Source organism: Lytechinus variegatus, chromosome 11, assembly GCF_018143015.1.
Source record: "Lytechinus variegatus isolate NC3 chromosome 11, Lvar_3.0, whole genome shotgun sequence".
In the NCBI taxonomy this organism is placed as follows: domain Eukaryota; kingdom Metazoa; phylum Echinodermata; class Echinoidea; order Temnopleuroida; family Toxopneustidae; genus Lytechinus; species Lytechinus variegatus.
The window spans coordinates 21,917,145-21,944,243 of NC_054750.1; the positions used below are offsets into that span (position 1 = coordinate 21,917,145).

The following is a 27,099-nucleotide window of genomic DNA, read 5'->3' on the forward strand; positions in this document are numbered from 1 at the left end:
GACTTTGTTGCCATAGACGTGACTATTATGGTTGATTTTCCATTAAATGGTAACCATGACGATTCTAAACAGCCAATCAAAATTAATGATTCCATGTAGGTTGTATTGATGTCAACGTTTATACGAAACGAGACCAAGTGCACTTATTGGGTTAGGGCAATGTAGCATATTTTGGTGTTGTTATTAAGTTTTATGAACTGAACCCATATTACTTTAGATAAGATTATAGCATTATTGACCTTCCCTTTGTCCAGACTGACGTGTGTGTTTTTTTTCAGAAGCAAGTGAAGACGGTTTCTTTCTTTGAAAGTCAAGAGATATCTTCTAGCTCTAGTGATGACGAAGGACACTCAAGAAGACATCGAGTCAGCATTAAGAGGCAGAAGAAGAAAGACGAGATGGATCCACGATCCGAGCTAGAACGAATATACAGGCCCCTAGGTCGTATCTGGCGTCACGGAACTCAAATCCAAGGTCGGGGTCGAAGACACAGAGGCCGAGGCAGAGACAAAGGTCGGAATCGAGACCGAGTTCACCCTTTGTAAATGACGGCCCATTGAAATTGCATTTTCAATTACATTATAAGTGTTCATTAAGGCGGAAACCTAGCCGACAAATTGAGAAATTTCAAAAAATGTTGATTGTATTTTAAAAGTTTCAGCATTATTAGACTCGTTTTATAGATCACTGGCATTATAGGCACCTTTACCAAGGATGGAGTTCCCGCTACGTCGTTGAACTTCATAAAAAAATCCTAGGACGTAGCGCCAACTTTGTTGCGTTTTTTAAATGTGATATCTTCCCGTAGATTCTACGTCCGCGTCACGTCCTTGCTAAGTTCATGTTGCGTTGGTGGTGTTCCCATGCACTGAGTTTATTGTGCGCGACGATGCGGTCCGTTGCGTTGAAATGGTCCCAGACATACCACTTTCACCAGCAGTTGCTACGTTTTTTCCTTGTCCGCTTACTCCACTATGTATTTGCTACGTCGATGGAGCTGTTCCTCTTAATGCCGGGTCACACTGCCCGAACTTTGTTGGAGCGTTCCTTGAACGGTAGGGAGAGGGGGCTGAATTTCTACAACGCTCGTCACCGCGCACGAATGAAAAAAAACGGAAACACTTGTGTTGCCTTAGCGGTGCACCGCTGAAGCTGGCGTTGGTTTAGCGTTGGTTTAGCGGTGACACGAGCGTTGAACGCCAAACCCAAGTTCATTACCGCAATGGATCGCTGTTTCAACGCCCGACACCGTTCGAGCAATCCCGTGTGCGCTCGTAAAACGCTTACAACCGCTCCACTAAAGTTTGTGCATCGTTTGATCACCGCCCGGGCAAAGCTGGCGAAGCAGCGGTGGTCCAGCGTTCAAGATTTCTGCGTTGACCTAGCGGACCCAAGCGTCCACGAACTTGCGTCTAGCGGTGCCCAAACCTTGATTGGTCGTTGTTGGAGCGGTGGTGAACTCTGCCGGAGTGGAAAATTGCCCGCTCCTCACTGATCGCAACATTTTGTGCAGCTAAAAACTTTCGGAGCGGTAGGAGCTAGAGACCATCGGTGGTGACCGACCGCATTGCCTTGACGGGGGCCAACTTCTGTTAAACGATGGTGAACGGCAACGAGCGGTGATGAATTTATTCACCGCTCTGGTTCTGGTGGTTTCACCGGGCCTTAAGAAGGCCATTACTATGTCATTAGAATGGTGCAACTTTGCGGGAAAAGGTGCAGAGCGAGTATTTGAGCATAGTTGCACTTTTCACTTGCCACCGCGCCTGCATGCGCAGGCCCGCACCGGGTGGTTGGGTTTCAAGGTTGAACCTCGCGTATAGTCTTGGTTCCGGTCATACTTCATCATTATCAAAATGCTTGCAAAGTTGAACCTGCTTGGCAATGAAAAAGAACTTTTCTTGTTTGTGTGTGTATAAGAATGTGCTTCTTGTATTCGTGTAATGACAATAAAACTATATTTTTACTTGCAAAATTGCTCCTAAATAATGTCGTATCGAGTTAGAAATCACTTACTCTAAAATCGTGTCAAGTTGGATCCGGAGATTTGTTTGATCTCCTTTGAAAACAAAATTAGGAAGCATACTAAATTGTCAAGAAAGCAGATAATATATTTTAGTAATTATTTTGACCAAACATGTATTTTAGATGTTGACGTTGCTGGCTTTCCATAGTTTCGATTGATCAATTGCAACTCTTTGTAGGACAGGCCCGACATTCAGAAACGACGACCATTTCACTTCAGTCGCACACAATATAACAAAATAGCAGTGACGAAACCGAGAGTTATCGATTTCTACAATACATTAAGGACCTATCATTTAAAGCTTATAATCTCCTCTTTGCACTGGTATAGTCGGATGATTCCTGATTCATATAGGAGTGAGTAAAAACAATTTGATTACGTGGTAAACAAGAAACTTGGCGGGTGGTATCTGAATCTCAAACAGAGAATCACAAGAAATTATCGTCCTTTGCAAAGAAAAGAGAATCACACTGAGGTTTAAAGAAAAAAGTGGATGTATGAATTTACATCATCTAGAAAATTTGAACATGAATTTAAGATGTTGGGGTTGCTGGCTTTCCATAATTTATGTAATAGAAAGCAAATAAAAGAGCGGGGAAAAAAAATCTGCACAGGATAGATCGAATAAAAAAAGACGAGCAAGGAAGCGAAATAAAGGCGGGGAGGGCGGGGGAAAATCCGAAAGAACAGAAGATCCACAAGATTTCCGAAGTAGGATGAATGATTTGAGTGTTATAATTATTAGTTAGATTTTTTTTAAATGCTCTACTGAAGCTATGAATAGTTCGCTTATTTCGTAAAGCTTGTGAAAGTGAGTTTCAAAGTTTGATGCCAGAAGATTTGAACAGTCTCTTTGTTAATAATGTCCTCGTTCTAGGTAAGTGGAAAAGTCCAGCAGATCTTATAGGGTAGTGATAAATATTGATATTTCTTGTAAACATAGAATAAAATACGTCTCGTAGTTCATCTCTACTGAGGTTGTACATAAAAAAATCCAAGATTATAATGGTAAAGATCATGTATCTTAAGAATACCATGAGTTTTAAAAAGAGCATTCGTGTGTGCCCGATAATGAGAGTGGCAAATTTTTCTGGAGTAGTAAAAGTCTATTCAAATTAAAATCAGCACACCCCGCCCCCCCCCCCCATGCAATAATACAAAAGTTCCAATGCGGGAGGATCAGCGTAGAGTACAAGTTTAATAATATGCGAGTCGGGAAGTAGAATTTTACTTTATTTATAATGCCAATATTCCGTTAAGTTATTTTACATGTATTATCTATTATGTTCTGCGCCAGTATGTTGTTTTAGTATTATAATGATGATTCGATGTTACATGCGCTAAGTGTAAGCGCGCCACCTTGTGTTGGTCTCTATGGCCATGGTCATTAAAGACGGTCGCACGTAACCTCAAAGTTGTCTAGTTTATTTAACTTAGTTGTACCTTATAACCTTTGGAGCTGACAGTCTTTCGTCGATAGTTACTCCTAGAAATTTCGTATTTAATACTCTTTGAATATTGATATTATCAAAAGTAATGTTACCTGGGAGGTCATCAATGAAATTGCTGAAGAGCATTTTTTTTATTGAGATTAAGCGACGATTTGTTGGCTTTGATCCACTCCGAGACTAGTTTTAATTCTTTATTGAATGTGTCAAGTAAATGTTTGGGGTCCTTAAGTGAAGAAATATATTTGAGTCGTCGGCAAAAAGAATGAATGATAAAGTACTTGAAGATTTATAAAAATCATTAATGTAGACCAAAAAGGAAGCGGACCCAAGATAGAGCTTTGAGGGACTCTACATGAGATAGATTTGGAAGGAGAATTTACATTTGCTATGGAAACATATTGTTGCCTATACTGCTAAGGTAGTTCCTGAACCACTCCAAAGCTATCCCTCTGATTCCATGATAATTAAGCTTGTATAAAAGGATGTCATGATAAATTGTGTTGAAAGCATTGGAGAAGTCCAGGAACACCCCAACAGTATGCTCCTACTTGTCGATTCCATTGGCAATCTTATTGATCATTGCCAACAGGGCATGATCGAGTAGTACTATGTTTTTCACGAAAAAAACACGAACTGCAGGGGATAAGACAATTTATGCATATTAAGAAGCTGTGTCGTGCGTACAAAAATTACTTATTCCAAAACCTTCGAAAGGCATGTCAATAATGATATGGGGCGTTAATTTCCCAACACGGTGTTGCCGCCTTTTTTTTAAGTAAACATGAATTACTCGGGCTTGCTTTAATGATGAAGGCAAGACTCCTGTATAAGAGACAAATTAAAGTTATAAGTCAAAGGTTTAACAATGTGTATCAGATTCCTGTTCAAGAGAATGTTACTTATATCGTCACATCCTGAACTCATTTTATTCTTCAGTCCAGAAATTATATCAGCTAGTTCTTTTACGTCTGTTGGTGTGAAATATATCGAATTTGGATTAGTGTCATTAAGAAAGGATGTGAAGTGTTTAGAAGAGGCAGGGATGGTACTGGCAATATTTTGGCCTACGGATGCAAAATAGTCATTAAAAACATTTGCCAAGGCAAGGGAATCCTCTATCAATTCGCCATCAACATTTATTTTCGTGGGCGTAGACATTTTTAAGGTAACTTGTATAATGTTTTTTTTTATAACTTTCCATGTATTTTTAACATCGTTTCTATAGAGGTCAAATTGATTATGAAAATAATTCTTTTTACATCTTCTTAGTATACCTGTCAGAATATTTTTGTAGTCAGTGTATTTTTTTCTATTTCTGTAGCATGGTTTTGAAATTGTTTTTAAGTAAAGGTTGTTCTTTCTGTTTATTGAGTGCAAAATGCTAGGTGTGATCCATGGGGACCTTGGAACCTTTTTTGTAATTCGAGCGTTTCAATCGCACAACAGGAAAAGAGCTATTCATTAAAGGATTCATTATATTTATAAAAGCGTCAAATGCATTTGATGCATTTTGAATACTGTAAACTCCTGACCAGTCAACATTTCCTAACTCTTCATTGAACATATTGATATTATTTTCAGAAAAATCACGTCGAGTATTATGATCAACTTTGTGTTTTGTGGCGTTGGTTTCTAGTTTGAAATGCGAAAATATAGGAAAAATGGTCCGACAAATCAGAAAGAATTATTGGGTACTTCGGGTATTTGTAAATATATTGTCGATGAAAGTAGCCCATGTAACTGAAATTCGAGTTGGCTTGTTTATAAAAGGAAGGAAACCTGCTGTCATTATTACATCCGAAAAAGTTTGAACAAAAGTATCAGTATCGTACTTTAGTAAGTCAATATTGAAATCGCCGAGTTAAAAATCATGTTTTATTCACCATCTCGTGAAGTGCCAATAAGCCATGGAATGTATTTAAAAAGTCATCATGGGAGGAGTTAGGCGGCCTGTAAATCGTTCCAACCAGAATATTTTTGTCGTTGGGCATATGAATTTCAACAAAAAGTGTTTCAGTAGCATCATTCATTAAAGTAAGATCAGGCTTTAACCTGTAATTGAATTGTTGGGATACAAAAATAGCAACACCTCCACATGTCCACTGATTTCCCTATTATTAGGCACCACCGTGCCTGCCTCGCTGATCATTATGAAAACGGGGTTTTGATATAGGTCCGACTACAAGCCTGCAAAACGATTTCATTCATTAAATTTTTTGGAATAAAAAATTTTTTCTAAAAGATTTAACACTGTCATTTCTTCACCATTTTCTATGATTTGATATCAATATCGAATCGATATATTACCAGATTGAGATCATTAAAAAAACGGAGATGGTAATACTAAGAATAATGCAGTCTTCAGCTTGTGAACGCGTGCCCAGACCTTCATTAGCAACTGAAGCAATATGTGTAAATAATAGCATATATGTATATATTCAAAACTATATTCATTCTCGTCAAAAATTGTATCATTGTTTCAAATATTTCTTTGTTATTGTTATGCACTACTACTATTTACACACATAATGTATATATAGGCCTATATATATTGTGAAAGAAGTGGATGAAGAGAAAGGAAATTATAATTGGTATAGTGTCGAAAATATGTCTATCTGACGGTCAATCAGATCGGGGTTGCCCTAGCCACTAACCTTTCTCTGTGGTCTAGTGGTTAAGGCACCGGCGTTCATAGCTGCGGGCCCGGGTTCGATTCCCGGCAGAGACATTTTTTCGGCATCACCAATTTTTCCAAAGGGTAGATAGCTCTTGGGAACCTTGATTTAAGCTACGCCTACTATTGTTCTCTTCATCCATTTCTTTCACAAAATATTTAAATAAAAGAGTTGCCAAAAGCTGTTGTACATGTGTAACTTCACACATTTATATATATATATATATATATATATCATATATATATATATACATGTATATATATATCATATATATATATATATATATTGTGCGTAATTATATCAATTGTAATTATATATGATGATAACACAATGGTCTAATGGTCAACGTATCAATTGTGTTGTTTTTGGTTCTTAATCCTTCATCATTTATTTGCTTTTATATTTTGGACTTACATTATTTGGGAAACTTCAAATGTTTGCTTTTAAGAGTACTACTCAATATCCCATACATTGAACCTTTTATTTCGATATATATGTAATGACATAATTATTATATATATTTTTCAATGTAATTCGGTTATGTTATCATATATCCTTTGCTGTTCATATAGGCTTGTACAGTATGATAATATCACAGTATCAATTTTCTGCTAATAATGAAATAAACATGAATTTAAATTTTAAGATATCTTTGATTGACATGTCAGAATAATATTTATTCCAATGCAATGTTTAATTCATTTTAGCTCTGGTCCATTTTAGCTTGTTTGTGCTATTGGTCACTTTTGTATTTCTTCTATTTTAAAACAAAACTACTTTAAAACTACTGCCTCATGGCGGACTCATAATTATTGGTTCCAATAATGTTGTTCGTTCAATCATATTTGTTCTGTAAGTTGTTTGAGCCCCCCCCCCCCCTTGATCTGGGGAGCGATTCATCAACAGTTTCGTACGACAAGATGTCAGATCCGACAACTTTCCTTCATGTTGATTGGCTAAGAAGCAGTGTTACTATGGTAACTGTCGGATAAATAGGACTTGTCGGATAAAACGTCCGACAACTCCTTTCATGAAACGCTCCCCTGGTCAGTTTAGACGTTTTCGAACTTGTTATGTTTATCATAATTATTATGTACTTATTGTAAAACGGAAATCAATAAATCAAATCAAATCCCTATTCCCCACATTCTCATACAATCAGACCAATGGTTGGTCTGAGGGAGGGGTGGGCAAATTTGCCCCCTTATAAAACCACTAATAAAATAGAAAATATTTCTGATGAGTATTTAGTACTTAAACCTTTTGAATATTGAATTAACCTTTGGAACATCTAGCTGTAAGTGCTTTTAACCAGCACTATACACATTATATAAGGTCTCAGCTAATTAAGGGTTTGGCCAGGCTAGATTCAGAATGTTTTGAATAAAACCAATTGATTTTGAATATTCTATTTGGGCAACTACCCAACTCCACGTGGCGCATTTAAGTCAATAGCTTGTGACAGTAATTACAACTATTTCCGATTTATTGATGTTTTATCTTAGAACAGAGGCGTTGAATCTGGGCCGGGGGGCAAGGGGGCATTGACCCTCATGAAAGTATCCAAAACATGCTGCCTCTGCCTGAGAATCAATGGAAGTATTCATTTAAACTTTGATAATCTTTCGATTCAAGTTCACGTGTTGCCATGTGTGGCAAGCTCTATAGTTTAGATTAAAGAACAACATCTGTTTCAAAATTTATTACGCACAAGCACAGATACCTCAATAGAGATGACAGGATAACCAAAACATATTAGGCGGATCTAGGGGGCGAGGGGCCTGGGTCCCCCCTATTGGCGGAGCAAAAAAAAGAAAAAAAGGGGTAGGAAAAAAAGAAAATTAAGAAAGGAGACAAAGAAGAAGAAAGATAAGCTGAGGAAGACGAATGAAAAAAAAAGATTAGGGGAAAACTTGAACTAAATAAATGTCATTTATATGTGCATGTATGAAGAATAAACTTCTAAAATGTCAACTTTAGTGGGTTTTTACTTCCATGATTAAGTAATTTTTTTTGGGGGGGGTATGAACTTTTCTGTTGGAAATTCGGTAACAAAAATTGTAGTCTTACTTTATTCGTTTGAAAAAAAACCCGTTTAAAAACGATTTGAAACGTTTTAAACAATAATAACGTTTTATTTTGTTTTTGATAAAAAACTTTTTTATTGCAACCCTGCTTGAAATCCCTATTTCATGACAGATTATAAAAAAAATTTCGGCTCGCGATTTGTGCTCGCATTAAATGTTAAAAATATATATTAACTCATGCATGCTATTCATGATTTCAAAAGTGCTTGAGGTGTCCAGTTTTCAGGCCATAATATTAACGGATATGCGTTCTGATTAGGCTTATTAGATTAATAATCAAGATATTGATTTAATAACTAAATTTTCCCTTTGTTCAGAATGGAATATCGACAAGTTTCATCTCGCGTTTGGGAAGAGGAATAGGAAGATAGTCATCATTTCAATATGATGACAAAATATCCTAATAATGTCCCGGTCCTATTATGTCAAAACCCAAAGTAATAATAATGAAAATATCAGAGGCCCATTTCATAAAGAGTTACCACTGTTGTAACTTAGCCATTATGGCAACTATAATGGTAACACTAATTTTTATTGGCTGCTGTGCCCTGTTGCCATGGTAGTTTACATAATGGCAAAGTTACACAGTTGTTACTCTTTATGGAACGGACCAAAAGTAACCCTTTTTTTCAGATCGGAATATCGAATATTTTAAGCTCGCTTGATTGATTTTATGGCCCGTATTCTGAACTCGGGTTCAAATAAAACCCTGCTTTAAAGTTGTGGATTAACTATGGAGAGCTCATTGGGGCACAAATCCCCAACGGTACTGACACACCCAATTTATTAACTCATAATGACACCCAAGTTGTCTAGGAATGATAAAGTATTTTGAAGTATTTTTTTTCTATTATGAAAGCAAAAGAAAACAAAAAAGTGAACATAAGAAATATACAATATAAACAAAATTTATAATTTTTTGTCTCCCCATGATTTTAGCACAGAGTAAGACCGTGGTCTAAGCATATCTCTATTGCCCATATTCTGAAGTCGGCTTTAATTTAAACTCAGGTTTAAAGTTGTGGTTTAAGTAAATAAATACATAAATCACTAACAGCATTTCAGCTCATTTGGCTCTCATAAATCTGAAACACTTGCGCGCATGTTCATTCAGATACGCAACTTGTTCTCTATTCATATTATTATCCAGTTTCAGATCACAATATCAAAAAACATTCTGCTCGTGCGTTTGTGCTCACATTTCAATGTAGGAAGATTTCCTATTACTAATCCTTTTAATGATTTACAAAACATGAATAGAGGATCCTGTTCTTACAAGTCTAAATCTCGATTTTTATTTTTATTCTTTTCTATTCTTTAGGTAGTAATGTCAAAACTTTTCAGCTCGCGCTTCGTGCTCGCATTATTTGATTGTTGAAATATGTTACGTCTTCATGGCTAACTGCAAGCAGTCCTTAACAGGTTCCTTTTCGAACAGTTCCAAACGTGTATTACTATTGAAATTTCTGCTCCCGCTTTGCGTTTGTAGTAATCATTTATGAATAATAGTAATTATTTAGTTGCATACACATCTCCTTCAGGATAACAAACATTGCCCAGAGTGTTCAAAATTTAGGACTAAATACATAAAATAAAATGAACAAGGCAAAAGCGATTTTGTCTCGCCCACTTATGAAAATAACCAAAAATATCGTGACTAGCGAGGGCACGCAACAGAATTGTATCGAAGCTTCATTGTGAAATGACTTGGATGGAACAACACTTGTCATCGAGAGTCTTGCACGTAAACTTTAACGTTGACCTAAAAATGAACTTTGACCATACCATGTGACCTCCCAACACAATAGCATGCAGGTCCCCTAAGTACATATCCAAGTTTGATTGAAAAGTGATTTACGGTTGTAGAGTTATGTGTCATAAGAGTCTTGCAAGGAAACTTAAACGGTTGACCTGAAAATGACCTTTGACTTATTGCCATGTGACCCCCGACTGCAGCTTAAGATGCATGCCCCCAAGTCCAATTTACCATCCAAGTTTGGTTGAAAAGTACGTGACTTACGGTTGCAGAGGTGTCATAAGAGAGTCTTAATTGCATAAGATGACCTTTGACCTTACCACGTGACCTCCGACTGCAGCGTAACATGAAGGTCCCTCAAGTCCATCTACCATCCAAGTTTGGTTGAAAAGTGACGGTATATATGGTTGCGGAGTTAGCATGTCATCAGAGAGTCCCGGCCGAGAGTCTTGCATGTACCTTAACGTTGATCTTTGACCTTACCATGTGACCTCCGACCCCCAGTCCATCTACCATCCCGAAGTTTGGTTGAAAAGTGACATACGGTTGTGGAGTTAGGTAATAGGGTTTGTGATCGACGGACGGACGACAGATCCCTAATAAGTCTCGCATTCACCTCTGGTGGGCGAGACAAATATAAGAAGTGACTATTAGGAGTACCCCTTCAAAGGATCAAACAAAAATCATCTTCGAGTGGCCGAAAATATGGCTGAACCCCCCCCCCCCCCTATCGGTGAAAGCTAGGTCCGCCCCTGTATGACGTAATTTTTTCCTCACTGAATATTATACAGCATGCTAAAAAAATAACATATTATAGAACAGTACACCACATGCACGAATCTCTATCATATTTCTTCAACCTTTCTCTCTCTCCTCTTTCCCTTTGCTCCAGCGGTTTTCAATGTGAAAGATTATAGGGGGTGATCGCCCCCCTGGCCCCATCCCAAAGACGGCACCCTATCATAATAAGCGATGTTAACAAAACCTGGCAAACCCACTGCACACCCCTATACGCTCCAATAATCATTTTGTGCTATTCAAATTCCACTCCCAGTCGTTTCCATGTTTCTTTTGTTACCAGTTCAATAAATGCCATGTTTTCTTTCGTTTTTTTTCCTTTGGCCAACATGCATGGATAGCCCTCCCCCCCCATGTCCCACGCACTTCTTACAAAGCAAAACAAGAGGCAGTGCCGATTTGAGTCGTTCCTCTCCAATTAATCGTAGCGTATTAAAGTTCAAGGTTCAAATAAATTCGCAGGAGAGCACGACTAAAAAAAGGAGATTGGTTGAGTGAATAAACTGAAGTAGAAGTTTTAGGGGAGTTCAGAGCAACCGCAAAAAAATCACTAAATAAGAAATGAACATTAATTTGTATTTTGTTAGGGAGTAGATTTCTGAAGATCGTGTTAGCTTTACATGAAAGTGAGTTATACGATAAAGCAACTTCTCATCTCATTATTTTGTCCAAGGATAACTATTAGGACAACCGGTCGAATATTATTATCATTATTCTTTTTTTTTTTTGGGGGGGGGGGTAATGGGATTTAATGAGTGGATCGGATTTTCTGAAAAGTTTATAAATGGCTGCATTCTTGACGTCTTGCTGCACTGGCGTAAGTCCGATCCAAGCAGTGGGGGGGGGGTGAAAACAATTATATTGACCTGAAAATTTAAGTTGGGGATACCCCCACATCACAAGGGCTGTATACTAAGGGGGAGGGGTGTATAACCGTAAGGTATACATATAATAAAACCATCAATGATGACTTATTTATGGCTATATATTGGAATGATTTCTTGTGATATAAAGTAATGAATTGGAGTTAATAACAATATCCGACCGAAGAGAGCGAGCAAGTTTTCAGTAATTGCAAGACAAAATTAAGTTGTGTCCCAAAACCACTTTTAAGTGGTGTGTAATTATCACATGGGGGGCACGTGCCCCCCCCCCTGAGATTTGGCGTGCCCCCCCCCCCAGGTGCCCCCAGAAAAAATTGGCAGAGCAAAGAAAAAGAAAAGAAAAAAAGGAGAAAGAAAAAGGAAAAGAAGAAAGACAGAAGAAAAAAGAAGAGGAAAATAAGAGGAGGAAGACGACTGAATGAAATAATGTGAGGGGAAGACTTGTAATTCAAAAAAAAATCTTTTCATGTTTTCATCTTTTCATTACTATATAAAATTTTTGCTGGCGCTTCGCGCCATAATTGCCTGTTCGATGGGATTCATATCTTGCTCACTGTAGGCTGATGTGGAGCAAGTTTTTAAGTCAATATTCAAAACATATTTTAGCTCCGACATCGAGCTTTCATTATTTATTTTTTTTCATTTACAAATTTAAGTGCTCTGTAAAATGTCCGTTTTATGGTCTACATATCAGCATTTTAAGCTCACGCTGCGTGGTCACATTGTTTGATTTGCCAAGTTCATATTGTCTACATGTATTCCATAATGTTCCATTAAACAAATGTATTCAGAATGCCCAGATTTTAGGTCTAAATATTTAACATGCGCGATAGCGTGCATGTTCTTTATTTAAAATGTACTTAAATTATCCAGTTTTACATCAGAATATCAATAATTGTCTGCTCACGCTTCACGATCGCATTATTAATGATACCCAATTGACTATAATTACCATATTTATGACTTACAAAATATGAATAGAGTGTCCCGCTTTTAGGTCTAAAATCTAAATTTTCTTCCTCTCGCGCTTCGCGCTCGCATCAATTGTTTAGTTACATACCTATAACATTGATTAATACAAAAAGTGCTTAGAATGACCATTTTTTAAAGGTCGGAATGTCAAAAAATTTGCTCGCGCTTCGCGCTCGCATTATTGAAATATATACCGTCTTCGTTGGTCCCTTTTCGATAATATGCTAGAACAGTTGATCAACATTTCTGTTTCTTGGTGGTACATACGAATCTTGTTCAGGATCACACATAACATTGCCCAGAAAATTAAATTTCAGGAAAAAATGCATTAAAGTAAAAAAAATCGCTCGTGCTTCGCGTTCACACTTTTTATAAGGCTTATGAGATTATTTTATGTTTATGTTGTTTTATAAGAATAAAACTAACAAGTGACTGATATAGGTGAAGATACAATTTCGGGCCCCGTCCCCTATTGGCGAAAGTCGGATCCGCCCTTGTGGACACATACACACCGGAAAGCAAGGACCCCCCAGTGCCCCCCTGGGAAAAAAATCCTAGCTACGCCACTGATTATCACATTCAAAATTCAAAAAAAAGTTTCACTACAATAATGAAGGTGAATTGGTCCCGAAAAAAAATTGACATAAAAAAAGGTCTTCACCAGAAAATATACTTAGTGCATTCCAGGGCAAGGGGTGCTGCCTACGGAGAATAATACACGAAGCACCCCAAAAGGAAAAGGAAAAAAACTCCCCCCCCCCCTCCGCCGCTGAAAAAGAGATTTATGGCGCGGCCGCGTTACACCGCAAACGGGATTTCCCCTAAAACACTACGTAAACAAACTATTTTTTCCATCGTTTGTCATTGTGCTGTGTATACCGCGTATAGCGTGCATGCCATGCATGTGTGCATTTTGCAGTGCAGGGCGGTGGCAGAGTGAGAGTGTGCACAAGAAAAGGTTTTTGCATCATAACTTTTTACGTTACATATTCACCTAAAAGTAATACTTCTGACAACCTAATCACAAGTGGCTATACTAAGCAAGGAGAGGATTTTACAGGCCGATCACGTCACAACTTCAGCGTGTCATATTTTCCGAAGGTATTACTTAAAATATTCAACGTACACTTTTTAGCTGTCTGCATGACTGTATTGTCATTGTAATGTGCCTTTAGGCTTTACAATTACAGTGTTTATTTACGGCTTGTCTGCATGCCTTGGGGTTGGGACTCAGTTGGAGTGATGTCACTCACATGATTATGGCATATACTGATATCTCAGACTTAGTGTAAAAAAGGAATGATGTTGATTGTAATTGAATAGAAATGGCCAAATCGTGGTTTCGGGAACCACTCGTCGATTTGTATGTATACACGCACTTGTGTACAAAGTGAATGGAGGTGGAAATAGGGAACCGTGCAAGAGACTGAATAAAGCGCTGCTGTATGAAGTGAACGATGGTTCCCAATATCACGATGATGCCATAGAAATAGAAAGGCCTCCAAATTGGCTTTTATACAGTTATAATAATCAATGGATGGGCAAGTGACACCCCCCATCCACATGCCATATGCACCTCCACTGTCCCTGTAAATTCAGCTCAGCCTCAGCTCAGTCAAATTTGCTCTAGTAGAATACGGAGTAGACTCGGGGGCCATACAGCGAGTCAAAAACAGCATTTTTTAGCTCATCTGGTCATTCGGGCCGGATGAGCTGATAATTAAGCCTGATATGCTTTGGCGAGCCAGTTTCAAAATGCTTCTTTGTCATTTCAAGTCTTGCTTTTAATTATAATAGCACCAGGTGGCCGGGGGATTCAAAATTTGTACTACAGAATTTTAAAACTCATTACGTGTGCTAATTTACCTCGGGGAGGGGGGGGGGGCACTTCCATTGACGAGTGGATACCATGCGTGACCATGGGGTCTCGAAAAGCACCCTAAACATATATTCTGAAAATGCACCCCTTAACAAGCGTGTGAAACCCTACCCTTAACAAGTATTAGAACGAAATGATACTCTTGGCAAGAATTCCCTGAATTGAACCGCTAAACAAGTAATTGGTACCGTATGTCACAGACGGTTGATTGTCGGTTTACCTACATCATTGGGTTTTAATAGTACGGCCCCACCTCCAACACTCATGCAAATCGTACTCTAAACATGTAGTGTTGACTGTTGAGGCAAAAAGTACAGTATCCTTTATAAAACATTTTAGTCTTGATTTTTTATACCCTTGCAATCTGACCCTAAACACATAGCTTTCCTAGCGAAACAGATACCCTGTTTTTCATTATTTTAGTGTTTTTGACACCCTTATTACATTACATACGTAACATGCTCTATCTCTAAAAAGACATTTTTTTTACGTGTTTTTTTGGTCGCGCATGGTATCCACTTTCTACCCCATGCACATTTTTCAAAATTCACAAAAATGCTTCTTCTTTATTTGTTGACCAATTTTTGATTTGTTGCTTCCTTCTGGTAGAGCCTCATGAGGTTTACTAAACATCTAGATCTACACAGAATTTTGAAATTTTGACTTGAAAAATTTTACATTTATATACGTAAAATGCTTCTTTTTTGTTAACCGATTTTGCATTTTTTTCTTCCATCTGGTAGTGCTACATGAGGTTCAGCAAACGTATGTAGTTAATTTTAAAGATTTTTACTAGAAAATGATTTGTGCTAATTTATTCATTATCACAAAAAATTCCTCTTCTTTATTTTGTTGACCAATTATGATTTTTTTCCATCCATCTGGTAGAGATACTTGAGGGTCACCAAACTTCCACACAGAATTTTGACTAGAAAATTATGCTAATTAATGCAAAATATAAATCACAAAAATGCTTTTCTCCTTCATTTTGATCAATTTCAATTTTAGTTGCTTTATATGATAGCTTGGCAAGAGATCCATATGCACCCCCACTAAAATTGAAAATAAAAACATGGATAAGGTTCAGAATAATATATCTAGCTCTATGATGGGGGAGTGGAAAAATGCATTAAAAAAAACGCTATTCCGTCAAATTTCGAGCAGGATCTAGTGCGTGAAATTGTCCATAGAGACATTTGTTTATTTAGTCAGTAAAGGGTCTGTGAGTCTAGACTAGTCTAACTATCGGCTGATAATCGTTCCGGTATCAGCGCTTCTTGCTAGCATAGCAAGAAGAGGTCTTGACTGCAGATAAAACGAGATGAGTTTGAATAACTAAGGTTGACAACAGTAAAAAAATAGAAAAATCCTAAGTGAATGAACCGGAAGTCTCAACAATCTTTTTTAAATTTTTGGTGGGGACCTGGGGGCACTAGTGTACCTCTATGAAGGAGGGGGGGGGGGCAGATTGCCCCCTGACGAGTCACAACTCATGCAAGGGACGTACAAGTGCCCCCCCCCCCCCGACGAGTCACAACTGATCCAGGCTGAGGAGCCACAAGTGACCCCCTCTGAACTTGAAGACCTTTTTTTTTGTCAAATTTTTGGGCGGACAAATTTGCCCCCCCCCCTTTGGAAAATCCTAGGTACACCAGTGCTGGGGGTGCATATGGAACTCTTTCAAAAAGTGGGGATACAAAATTTATACACAGAATTTCGAAACTCATTAAATATGCTGATTTATGATATGCATATTTTTCAAACCTCGCAAAAAATGCTTCAGCATACTTGTTGACTTTGATTTGTCTTTGTTCCATCTGAAAGCTACACGAGATTCACCAAGGTTCTACACAGAATTTTGAAATTTTGACAAGAGAATTATTTATTCTAATATATTCTTAATCTATTCATAAATCACAAAAATGCTTACTTCTCTGTCATTTCTTCATCAATTTCAATTCAGTCTCCTACATTTATGTCACCAATATAATTCACTTACAGTGTCAACTAGGTTGAAATTAAAAATTTTGTTGCAAGATGCCGGATGAGCTCCACATCATTGATGTGCTAGTATTCATTTTTATTCAAACCACCTATATGTAAAATAATTACCAGTATAGTTTTAATGTTTCAGATCAAAAGTGTGGCCTGCATTAAAGTTTTAGATGAATTGAAATATGTGACTGAAAAGAATGATTCTCTTTTAGGAAATGTGATACATGAATGGAATGATTCTCAAATTAACTTGGATAAAATTTTAAAAAGTGAAAACTTTGCGATACATTGCCATTGGTCCGGCAGTGTGTGCCCCCCCCCCCCTTCATGCATGCTTGTTATTTGCTAGATCACATATGGAGAAAAATGGTTTAGGCCTACTCTGAAAATATATCTTCAGGAGCAAATGAAGTACATTTAATATTGGATGTATGATCCATGGTTTGATCAAGGACATGCAAATTATTGCACAGTTAAACTTTGCCATTATTCTTCATTCATTTTTTTCCTACAGATCAAAATCATCATCCATTACTCGAGTTACAGCTGAAGATGGCAGTAGCAAGGGAACCAGAAGAAGGAACTTGGGAAGAGCCCCCCGATGGTCCTGAGGGATGCCTGTCCAGTGCTAAAACGCTCACAAGTCAAGAGATGTCTCTTGCCCTTCCCCTCAAAGGGGGAGGATCGCCAATTGCCTTCTCCAGAGGAACCTCTGATGAGGGATTGCCTCTGAGTCCAGAGAGTCTTGACCTTCCCACCCCAAGAGAAGACCTCCTTGCAGATATTCAGAGACTAGAGAGGAGGCTGAGGGAAATTTTGGGGTTCTAGCCAGCTTTGCCCACTTAACGGAAGGTACACGGACAGAGCAGGGGAATCTGAGTGAGAGATTTGATGAAATGCTGTTGGAGCGCATTGATTTGAAGAAGAAGTATCAAGAGCTGGCTTACATGGTGGAACGACTGGAGGACAGGCTGAAAACAGAGGAAGAGAAGCAGAACTTTGATGACAAAGTTGCCAAAGAAGTTGAGGCTAAGGTCAAGGAAGAATTGGATAAAAGACAAAGTGAGTTCCTGGCTGAGGTGGAGGGAAAGGTTAAGACAATGATACTCCAAGAACAGGCTAAAAGAGAAAAAAGAGAGCTTCATCTGCACGTTCGTCAGCAGCGTTTTACAGAAGAGATGGCAGGTAAAAGAGTTGAAGAGGTAAAGAGGGCAATGGTTGAAGCTCACAAGGAGCGTGATGAAGTTATGAGAAAATTTAGAGTGACCAAAGTGAAACTGCAAGAAGAGCAGAGGAAGAATGCACATCTCTTGCAGAAAATTGAGGAACTGGAATTGCGCTGTAAGCATCTGGAGGAGGAAAATAGCCATTTGCGATTGTCTGACATCGTCCATCAGACGCATTTCACCTTTGAGGGGCCCAAGCTGGAGTGCTTTTCCTGCAGAAATGAGTATTCCACCCATCACAATGATGCTGAGGGATGCAGGTTTCACCCGATCCCATCAATGCCCTTTGAAAGTTGGCGTAACTGCATCCCAGCCGAAGACCTGCCAGCCAGTTTTTCGGTCAGCCACAGGAGTCGCTATCACTACTGGGCTTGCTGCAACATCCTGGCCACACGGAGGCCTGAGGGGTGCTGCCACGGGCGCCACCATCAGCAGTGGGAAATGGATATCTTGATGAGACAGGTACTTGTTGAAGGTTCAGAGCATTCTGCATTTACAGAGCCTCTGAGAGTACAGTAAATTTCTTTTTTGAATTTCTTCTGTATTCCTTTTCAGAGCATTCAGAACAAAATTCTATTGTTTTTTTTATTTCAAAAATTGCTACCAAATTCACCTAAAGGATGTTCCAGATCCTTCCAATGAAAGAAATTCCTCTGTGGGCTGGGTTGATCCAGAAGTTGATCTGGCTGGAGTTTGCTGCCTTTTCTGTTTTTTGATTTCCACTATTACTCAAAAGACAAAATTAGAGTCTGTTCCGTATTCTTCTTGTTACAAAATAGTGATTTATTCATGAGGGTGGCCTCTTTTTAATTAATGGAAACTCTCATGCTCAAGGTTTGCTATGTAAAGGCTATTACATGAAAACTGAAATGAAACGTCTACATGTATTGCCCAAAGTATTGTGATTATTGCTAGGTAACCTACATGTATCCTGCTGTGCTGACTGTAGGCCTATAGCAGATACATGTAGCTGTATTCTGAATTGTCTTTTTTTATCAAAATTTTGTAATTCGTATTCAGTCTTATTTTCTACCATCCAATCTAAATAATGCTTGTATTCTCCTAGATTCAAGCAAGGTTTCCACTTTGGCGAGTTGGAGTTGCGAGTCATACGTGAGCTGCGCGAGCTCTAACTCGCCATAGCTCGCACAAGCTCGCGTGAAATTTACATTTTTTTCCTGGAATTTGCTTCAGTGACAAAAGACTCAACATCGAGTTCACTACGCTCGCAGTACGAGTGAACCGAGCACGAAACGAGTCAGGCCGAGCTTAGTATGAGTTGCTGTGACCTTTATACGACTTAAAGCGAGCTATGAATGAGTTATCAAGATTTTGTTACGAGTGATAAGAGTTTCATACGACCAAGGGACGAGATATACATTTTTGGCACTCAAAGATGGATTCCGGCGACGGTGGCGTCAACACCAAATCTTAACCGAAGGTTAAGTTTTTGAAATTAAATGGCATCATAACTTAGAAAGTATATGGACCTAGTTCATAAAACTTGACCATAAGGTTTATCAAGCATTACTGAACATCCTTCTTGAGTTTCAGGTCACAAGACCAAGGTCAGAGGTCATTTGCGGTCAATGAACTTAGACCATGTTTACTGAGGGAATCAATATCAAAATCTTAACCTACGGTTCAATTTTTGAAATGTCATCATAACTTAGAAAATATATGAACCTAGTTCATGAAACGTGGACATAAGGTTATTAAAGAATATAAACATCCTGCTTGAGTTTCAAGTCACATGACTAAGGTCAAAGGTCAATGGACTTTGGCTAATTGGGGTATTTGTTAAATTAACATTATAACTTTGAACGTTTATGAATCTGATTCATGAAACTTGAACATAAGAGTAATCAGGTATCACTAAACATCCTGTGCGAATTTCAGGTCACATGTCCAAGGTTAAAGGTCAATGAACTTTAGTGATGTTAGGGTGATCTGTTGAATTACCATCATAACTTAGAAAGTTTATAGATCTGATTCATAAAACTTGGATATAAGAGTAATCAAGTATTACTGAACATCCTGTGAGAGTTTCAGGTCACACGACGAAGGTCATTTAAGGTCAACGAACTTTGGCCATGTTGGGGGTATTTGTGGAATTACCATCATAACTTTGAAAGCTTATGGATATGATTCATCCACTTGGATATTAGAGTAGTCAAGTATCACCGAACATCTCATGCCAGTTTCAGGTCACATGACCAAAGTCAAAGGTCATTTAAGGTTATTGAACTTTGGCCATTTTGGAGATTAATACTATATTGCTGTCATAACTTTCAAAGTTTAGATACAGTTTATAAAATGTGGATATAGGGTAATCAAGTATCACTGACAACTGAAGTCTTAGGTCACATGATAAAGGTCAAATGTCATTTCTTGTCAATGAACGTAGTATAGTATCATTGTATGTATGAATGGTGTTTTGTGAATAATTATTTTATAGTAGTTTTCAAAGTCAGCACTGCTACTATATTGGATAGCGTGATGCAGGTTAGACTGCCAGAGGCGCTCCACTTGGACCTTGTCTAGTTTGATGTCTTGTTCTTTTACCTTGGCTCTGCTCATCATTGAACTTTTCTTCCGTTTCAATTGTCTCTTCCTGCACTTCTTCTACCCTTGTTTGAATGTCATCTTCATTCGCTGTTTCCCTACCTGAATGGCTACAACTCTTGGGTCTTTTGGATCGAGGCATATTTCTCTCCTTATTTTGTTGAAAGTTGTAATAATGCAGCCTTTTTAAAAGTAATTGTACATTGCGTGGGTCAGTTAAAATGTTCACTTTAAAATAAACTCCCTCCTCGGTTTTAATAAATATCAATTGTTATTAATATCAATGATTAGATCATCTAATTTTCTTTAAAATGATACCCTACATGATATGATTATGGTTCACATGGAGGTGCAGTGCCTTGAAATGTGGGGCAAGGTCAAAATTCAAAATTAAGTTGCAAAGTGACACAATAATGAAAGTCACTGTTCCTTTTTCCGTGGTGATGAGTGAGTTTTTTTAAGCGGTTTCTTTTGAGTTTGATCGGTAATCCCGCCTCGGTTTTAGTAAATATCAATGTTAAATTAATATCAATGAATAGTTCATTTAATTTTCTTTAAAATGATACTTTCCATGATGTGATTTTGGCTCACATGGAGGTGCAGTGCTTTGAAATGTGGGCAAGGTCAAAATTCAAAATTTGCAAAATGACATAATATTGAAAGTCACTGTTCTTTTCATCCATGATGATGAGTGAGATTCTCAGCAATTGTTTTCATGCACCTTAACATCAACATTCAAATGGAATCAAACATACCTCTGCGCAAGCAAACACACAACAAACAAACATAAACCACAAGAAAACATTATGAAATGAAAAAGCAGGGCCAATGGATTTTCATCTGTATTGACACAGACAAAAGAATCATGTTCTGTATTGACCCTCCATGATTATTTCTGCTCGTTTTGCAGCTTTTTACTTCAGACCTCATCCAACACTTTTCAATTTCGCTCTTTTTTGATGACATGATCATAACAAGCATGGGATCATTTTAAAGGGAATCAAATGATCTTTTGAAAGATATCAAATATGCATTGTGTAAAATTTGGAGTCGGGAGAAATTAATGGCCAAACTCAGATTTCCAAACTTTTTGCTCGTTTTGCAGCTTTTCAATTCAAACTTCATCCAACACTTTTGAATCCTGCTCTTTTCGTGATGACATGATCATAACAAGCATGGTATCATTGTAAAGAAAATCAAATGACCCTTTAAATGATGTTAAATATGCAATGTGTAAATTTTGGAGTTGGGAGAAATTAATGGCCAAACTCAGATTTCCAAACTTTTTTAGGGGTTTATATGTGGGGAAAATATAGATCACTGGACATTTATCATTCAGTCGGCATGCCTCTGAGCCCTTGCCACGCACTCGGAATAAACTCATTCGAAACTCGCTGTAACTCGGGGTGCTCGATCTAAAGTCGCGCTAATCTCGTGGGCACCTCCACTTGACTCGTAAAACGATCGCAATGCTCGTATCTCGCTCTTGAAAACTCGGAACGCACTCGCGTATACTCAGATGTGGCGAGTTATTACGAGTTATTGTGAGGTTATCTCGAGCTTCTTACGAGTTATTACGAGTACTGCGAGTATACAACGAGTTTAGGTGAGTTCAGCACGAGTTACAGCGAGTTAGCAAAATTTTTGAACATGTTCAAAAATTTTGAAACTGCTCACGACTTCAAGGAGAGTTGTCCCGAGCTTGAACGAGCTCCGCCGAGTCATGCCGAGTTGTCGCGAGTTATCCCGAGTTTCATGGTGAGCTTTATGCGAGTTATCGCGAGTGCCTTATTTTGGCAACTCGCTACAACTCGCCATAACTTGCGATGTTAACTCGCCAAAGTGGAAACCTTGCTTCAGATGATACAAAATGAGGGCCCCAGTTTTCAATATTTTGACAGTATGCTGTGCGTTGTTGCGGAAAAAATCTTTAATGTGAAATGTGCACTCAGAACATTTCATGAAAAAGTTTTACACAGGTCTATGTTGTGATTCTTGCATCTGACTATAGTTTTCATGAAACGCTCCCCAGACTACACAATTTTGACCAGGGATGTGTTGGGCATGTGAAATATTTTTTGTTTAAGAAAGATATATTCAAAAGATGTACTTCATTGACTCATCCAGTGTATGTCACATGTCAGTTTTGAGCATCACATGTGCAGTGCCACATCCTATTTTAATATAAAACACAATAGATTATATATTCTGGGAGAATGAATTTTTTGTTTGCTGTGTCCTGTAATTATATAGTACAATCTTTCCTATGTTTTTATTCTGTAAATATACATTTCATTTTTATCTTATTGCCTCATTGTAGAATAGATGTACATTTTCCATGTGTGATGTAATAATGTACATACATTCTGTACCAGTACTTTCTTTGTATGACCAAGTGTCTTTCAATTCCAGTTCTACTGCACTCAATGTATTCAAGTACTTAAGTATGTGCAGCATAGGCGGCTGAAGCGGGGGGACGTGTCCCCCCCTAAATTTGCTGTTGATGACCTTTTTTTTTTTTTTTTTTGCTTGTCAATTAATTTTCATACGTCCCCCCTAAAATTTTTGGGTTGAGAACCTTTTTTTTTTTTGGCTTGTCAAAATTTTTTTTGGTTGTCCCCTCCTAAAATTTTTGGCTTCCGCCAATGATGTGCAGTAATGGACGCACCAAACTATACCCATGGGGGGGCTGGAAGTTTGGGTTGATGCCAAAACAATTTCTTTCCTTGAGCAAAGTTTTTTTCCGTACTCCATTGAGAAAAGTTTTTTTTGCACCTTTCAGATGATTTTTCAGTGGACCAAGTTTGTTTTTATTTTTTATTACTCTGATGGTGAGTCAAGTTTTTTTTGTGTGTACTCATATAGCAAGTCAAGTTTTTTTGTGGAGGGGGGGGATCTTCCAGCCTTCCCCTGGATATACGTGTATAATGGTGCGTCCCTAATATTCATTGTCTATGACATTAATATTCACATGTTTAACACATGGACAAGTTTTCTTGGTCTTTGGCTATAAAATAGACAAACAAATCCTCTTTATATGGGAATTGTTCTGTAGATGAATAAGCCATAAACTACATTTTATGTGAGTTTTGGCTATAAAATATATATATATATATTTATGTGAGCTTGGCTATTAAATAGCAATAAGCCATACTAAATGCATGGAGCTATAATAGCTACCGGTAAATGTACAATATATTAATCTTAAAGATTATGTTTTTTTTATGCTGCACTGTTGACTTTGTGCATTTGAAACCTTGCATCTAGCAAGATATACAGCACTGTTAATATGTATAGGCGATCGATGAAATGATTATTGTAATTGATTGGTTAAAATATTCAGTAACATTTTTTTTAAAGAGATAATTCACCCAAATATTGAATATTGTAGTACCATGTTTTGCTAATTATAATTAATTCACTTTTAAAGGAGAGTGAAACGTTTGGAACAAGATAGCTTGTGTGAAAACAGAAAAATCAAAGAAACAACTCAACAAAAGTTTGAGAAAAATTGGACAAATAATGAGAAAGTTACGAGCATTTGAATATTGTGATCACTAATGCTATGGAGATCCTCATATTGGCAATGCGACAAAGATGTGTGATGTCACTTGTGAACAACTCTCCCCACTACTTTAGTTTATATTTCACTTAAACTGCCTCTTACATGTATCAGTAGATCATGTGTTCTTTCTATAGGAGGGCATGTACATGTACATGTAATACAGATTGTTAAAGATTACATCATGACTTGTCCTTTAAATGGCATGTAATGCAAATTTTCAGAGAATATATTATGGATTAAGAGTTTGTATCACCAGAAAAAGCAAAAAGAGACATTGGGGGGTATTTTATAGTCCATCAATGGGAAAGTTGTTCACATGTGACATCACACATCCTTGTCGCATTGCCAATGGGAGGATCTCTATGGCATTAGTGATTGCAACATTCTAATGCTCATAACTTTCTCACTATTTGTCCGATTTTTCTCAAATTTTCTTTGTTCTTATTCTTTGATTTTTCTGTTAATACACAAGCCTACCTGTTCCAAAGGTTTCATTCCCCTTTAAGGATTTCATCTGAAATGGTGGAATTTCATTCACAATCTTAAATCTGAGATGAGAGATTTGAAAATGTAAATTGCACTTGAACCGTTCACTGTAGATGAATGGATGATAGATGTGAATATTAGTAAAAAGTTTGAAATCAATGATTTGGTATAAATGGTGTATTGTTGAATACAAATGGAATATGCAAGATATTCATTTTGATTCTAAAAAAAATTCTCAATGTAGAATTTCTTTGCAGCTTTATTTTTGTACAATAGCAGTTGAATTCTTTTCATTCTACTGTTGTTGTGTAACATTTTAAATGAATATGTCAAGTAGTTTGTACATGTAATTGTAGAAGGGTATAATTTGTGACAATAACTAGCATAGTATTTGTGTGTGATAGTACATGTACATACAGTAGTTTATATTAGTAGGCCAGTACTACCCAGTAGTATACGTGACAGCTGCTTTAGACAGGAAGAAACTTTGTGTTATTACTACTTATTGTTCTGTTTAATCACGTTTTTTTGTACAATGGGAACAGTGGGTAAGATACAAATCTAATTTATTCTTTAGTTATTCTCACATAACTTTGTATTCATGGAATCTTGCTTACATGCCATTGTAATGCCCCCATTACACCAGAGGAAGTTCCCGCTACGTCCTTGAAATTCCGGAAAAATGGCAGGGACGTAGCGATAACTTCCTTGTTTTCGAAAAATATGAAATCGTCCCATATATGCTACGTCCTTGATACGTTCATGGTGCGTTAGTGGTGTTCTTTCCGTGTCCGCTACGTCTATGGAGCTTTTAGTACATGTACGCGATAAGGTCCTTAGTGCGTCAGTTCTACGCACTGCTTAGACGGCGCTCCCGCTACGTTGTCTTTGGACATGTTCAAAGTCCACGTAGCGGAAAATTTGTCTCCGGAGATCATGCAGACTATGCCATGTCAATAACAGTTCTCGCTACGCTCTCAGTACGCTGCAGCAGTTCCCACTGCGTCATGGCCATTTTTCTTTGACGTAGCGAGAACTGCATGGACGCAGCGTTGGTGTAATGGGGGTATAAAGATACTGATTATGGTATAGTTACATGTAAATATTCTCATTTTTCTTAAATATGCCAATTATAATCTCTATCATCTCCAAATTTTCTGAGTTTATATACAATTCATTTCACAATCGTTTACCATGAATTTACTTAATTTCCATATTTAGTATTGTATGGCTTAGTCCTAAATATGTAAAGTTACCTTCCACCCCCCCCCCCCTAAAAAAAGGAAAAGAAAATTGTTCTATGTGCTGGTACCACTAGACACCTTTTTTTAACAAGGTAACAATGTAACAATTATAATTTTATGAATGGGGCAAGTTTGTCAAGTTGCTACATGTATTTATTTATGCCCCCTCCCCCTTTATTTCATAATCCTGTATTCACCACTGCCTATGATTTCCCGTTTATTATGTAGATTTTATTTGCCAATTTGGGTTTCATGTAAGACCTCTTTTGTGTAACTCCCATGATTGTAGTTGACGTAGAGTGATGCTATTATCATGCATATAATGGTAGGCTCACCCAGGAAATGTGTGTTTATTTTTGAGCACCCATTTATATATATATTGCAAAGAGAGAAATGGTTGCCATATCAACCACACAGTATGTAGTGTGGGCTGCGCTGGCGAGTATGGAAAATCACGTATGGTCTTTGCCTGCCATCTTGGCATTGTGCCCAACTACTAGAATGGGGAAGCAGCTTTCAAGAATTCAGAGATAATTGCATTTTACTTTGTCTAGTGGCACAACAATACCATTGAATATCCAGGGATGCCAGTTTTCAGGCAAAAGCCTGAATTCAGGCTCTGGCAATTTATTTTCAGGCCATAGTTTTAGCATTTTTGGGTACAAAATATTGTATTCTAGGTGATTTTCAGGCCCTCTGATCAATTCCAACTGGCATCCCTAAATATATCTCTTTGTGCTTTCTTGCTCTGTACATGACCAAATACTATTCCACTTCAGAAATTCATTGTGGCAGGGGTATTCCACAAAATTGGACTGAAATGTCCGTCTTTCTTTGACCTTTTGACCATGATGTTTAGTCAATTTGTCAGTACTTTCCATTACTTCTGTAATGTTCCATAATAATGTGTTTTTGGCCTTATTCTGGTTTAAGTCACCACTCCATTCACTGCTGCTCATTTCGTCATCAGCGGTGACTTCTTTCATCTCCCTTGACTTTGTACACAACGAGCACACACACACTGACACACACAAGAAGAGAGGTGACTTATTTCAGGATAAGGCTATGTTTTTTATATAATGTAATTCCAGTCCATAAGAAAATTATCATTCAGGTAAATTATTCTGCTTTGTTTACTTATCTATGAGTTTAAGGGACATTTGGTCATGTTTATGAGTGTAAACTAGTATCTTTATTTGTTTGTTTTTCTTGCCATTGAAACCCAAATTAAGTGAAAATAAATGTTCCCTTCCTACCTCTAACATATTTTTTTTAAATGATATGCCGTCAATGCCATAAAAAAATGATAAACTTCATGTGTTCGTTATTTATCTAGTGTTTTTTTTATTACTTTGGTAATTGTACATTTCAGCAGCTTCTGTAAAATTTATGCATTTCACATGTATTTTCAATAGGCTTTCATACACTTTTGTTTATACTATACAGTGAAAAGGAGTAAAAAATTCTTAGTTCATTGGAAGATTGAGAGT

General features: G+C 37.5%; 1 pseudogene; it reads left to right on the top strand.

Moving 5' to 3' along the window:
- The first annotated feature begins 13,582 nt into the window (after positions 1-13,582).
- On the top strand, positions 13,583-18,706 carry LOC121423944 (annotated as a pseudogene).
- Positions 18,707-27,099: the final 8,393 nt, after the last annotated feature.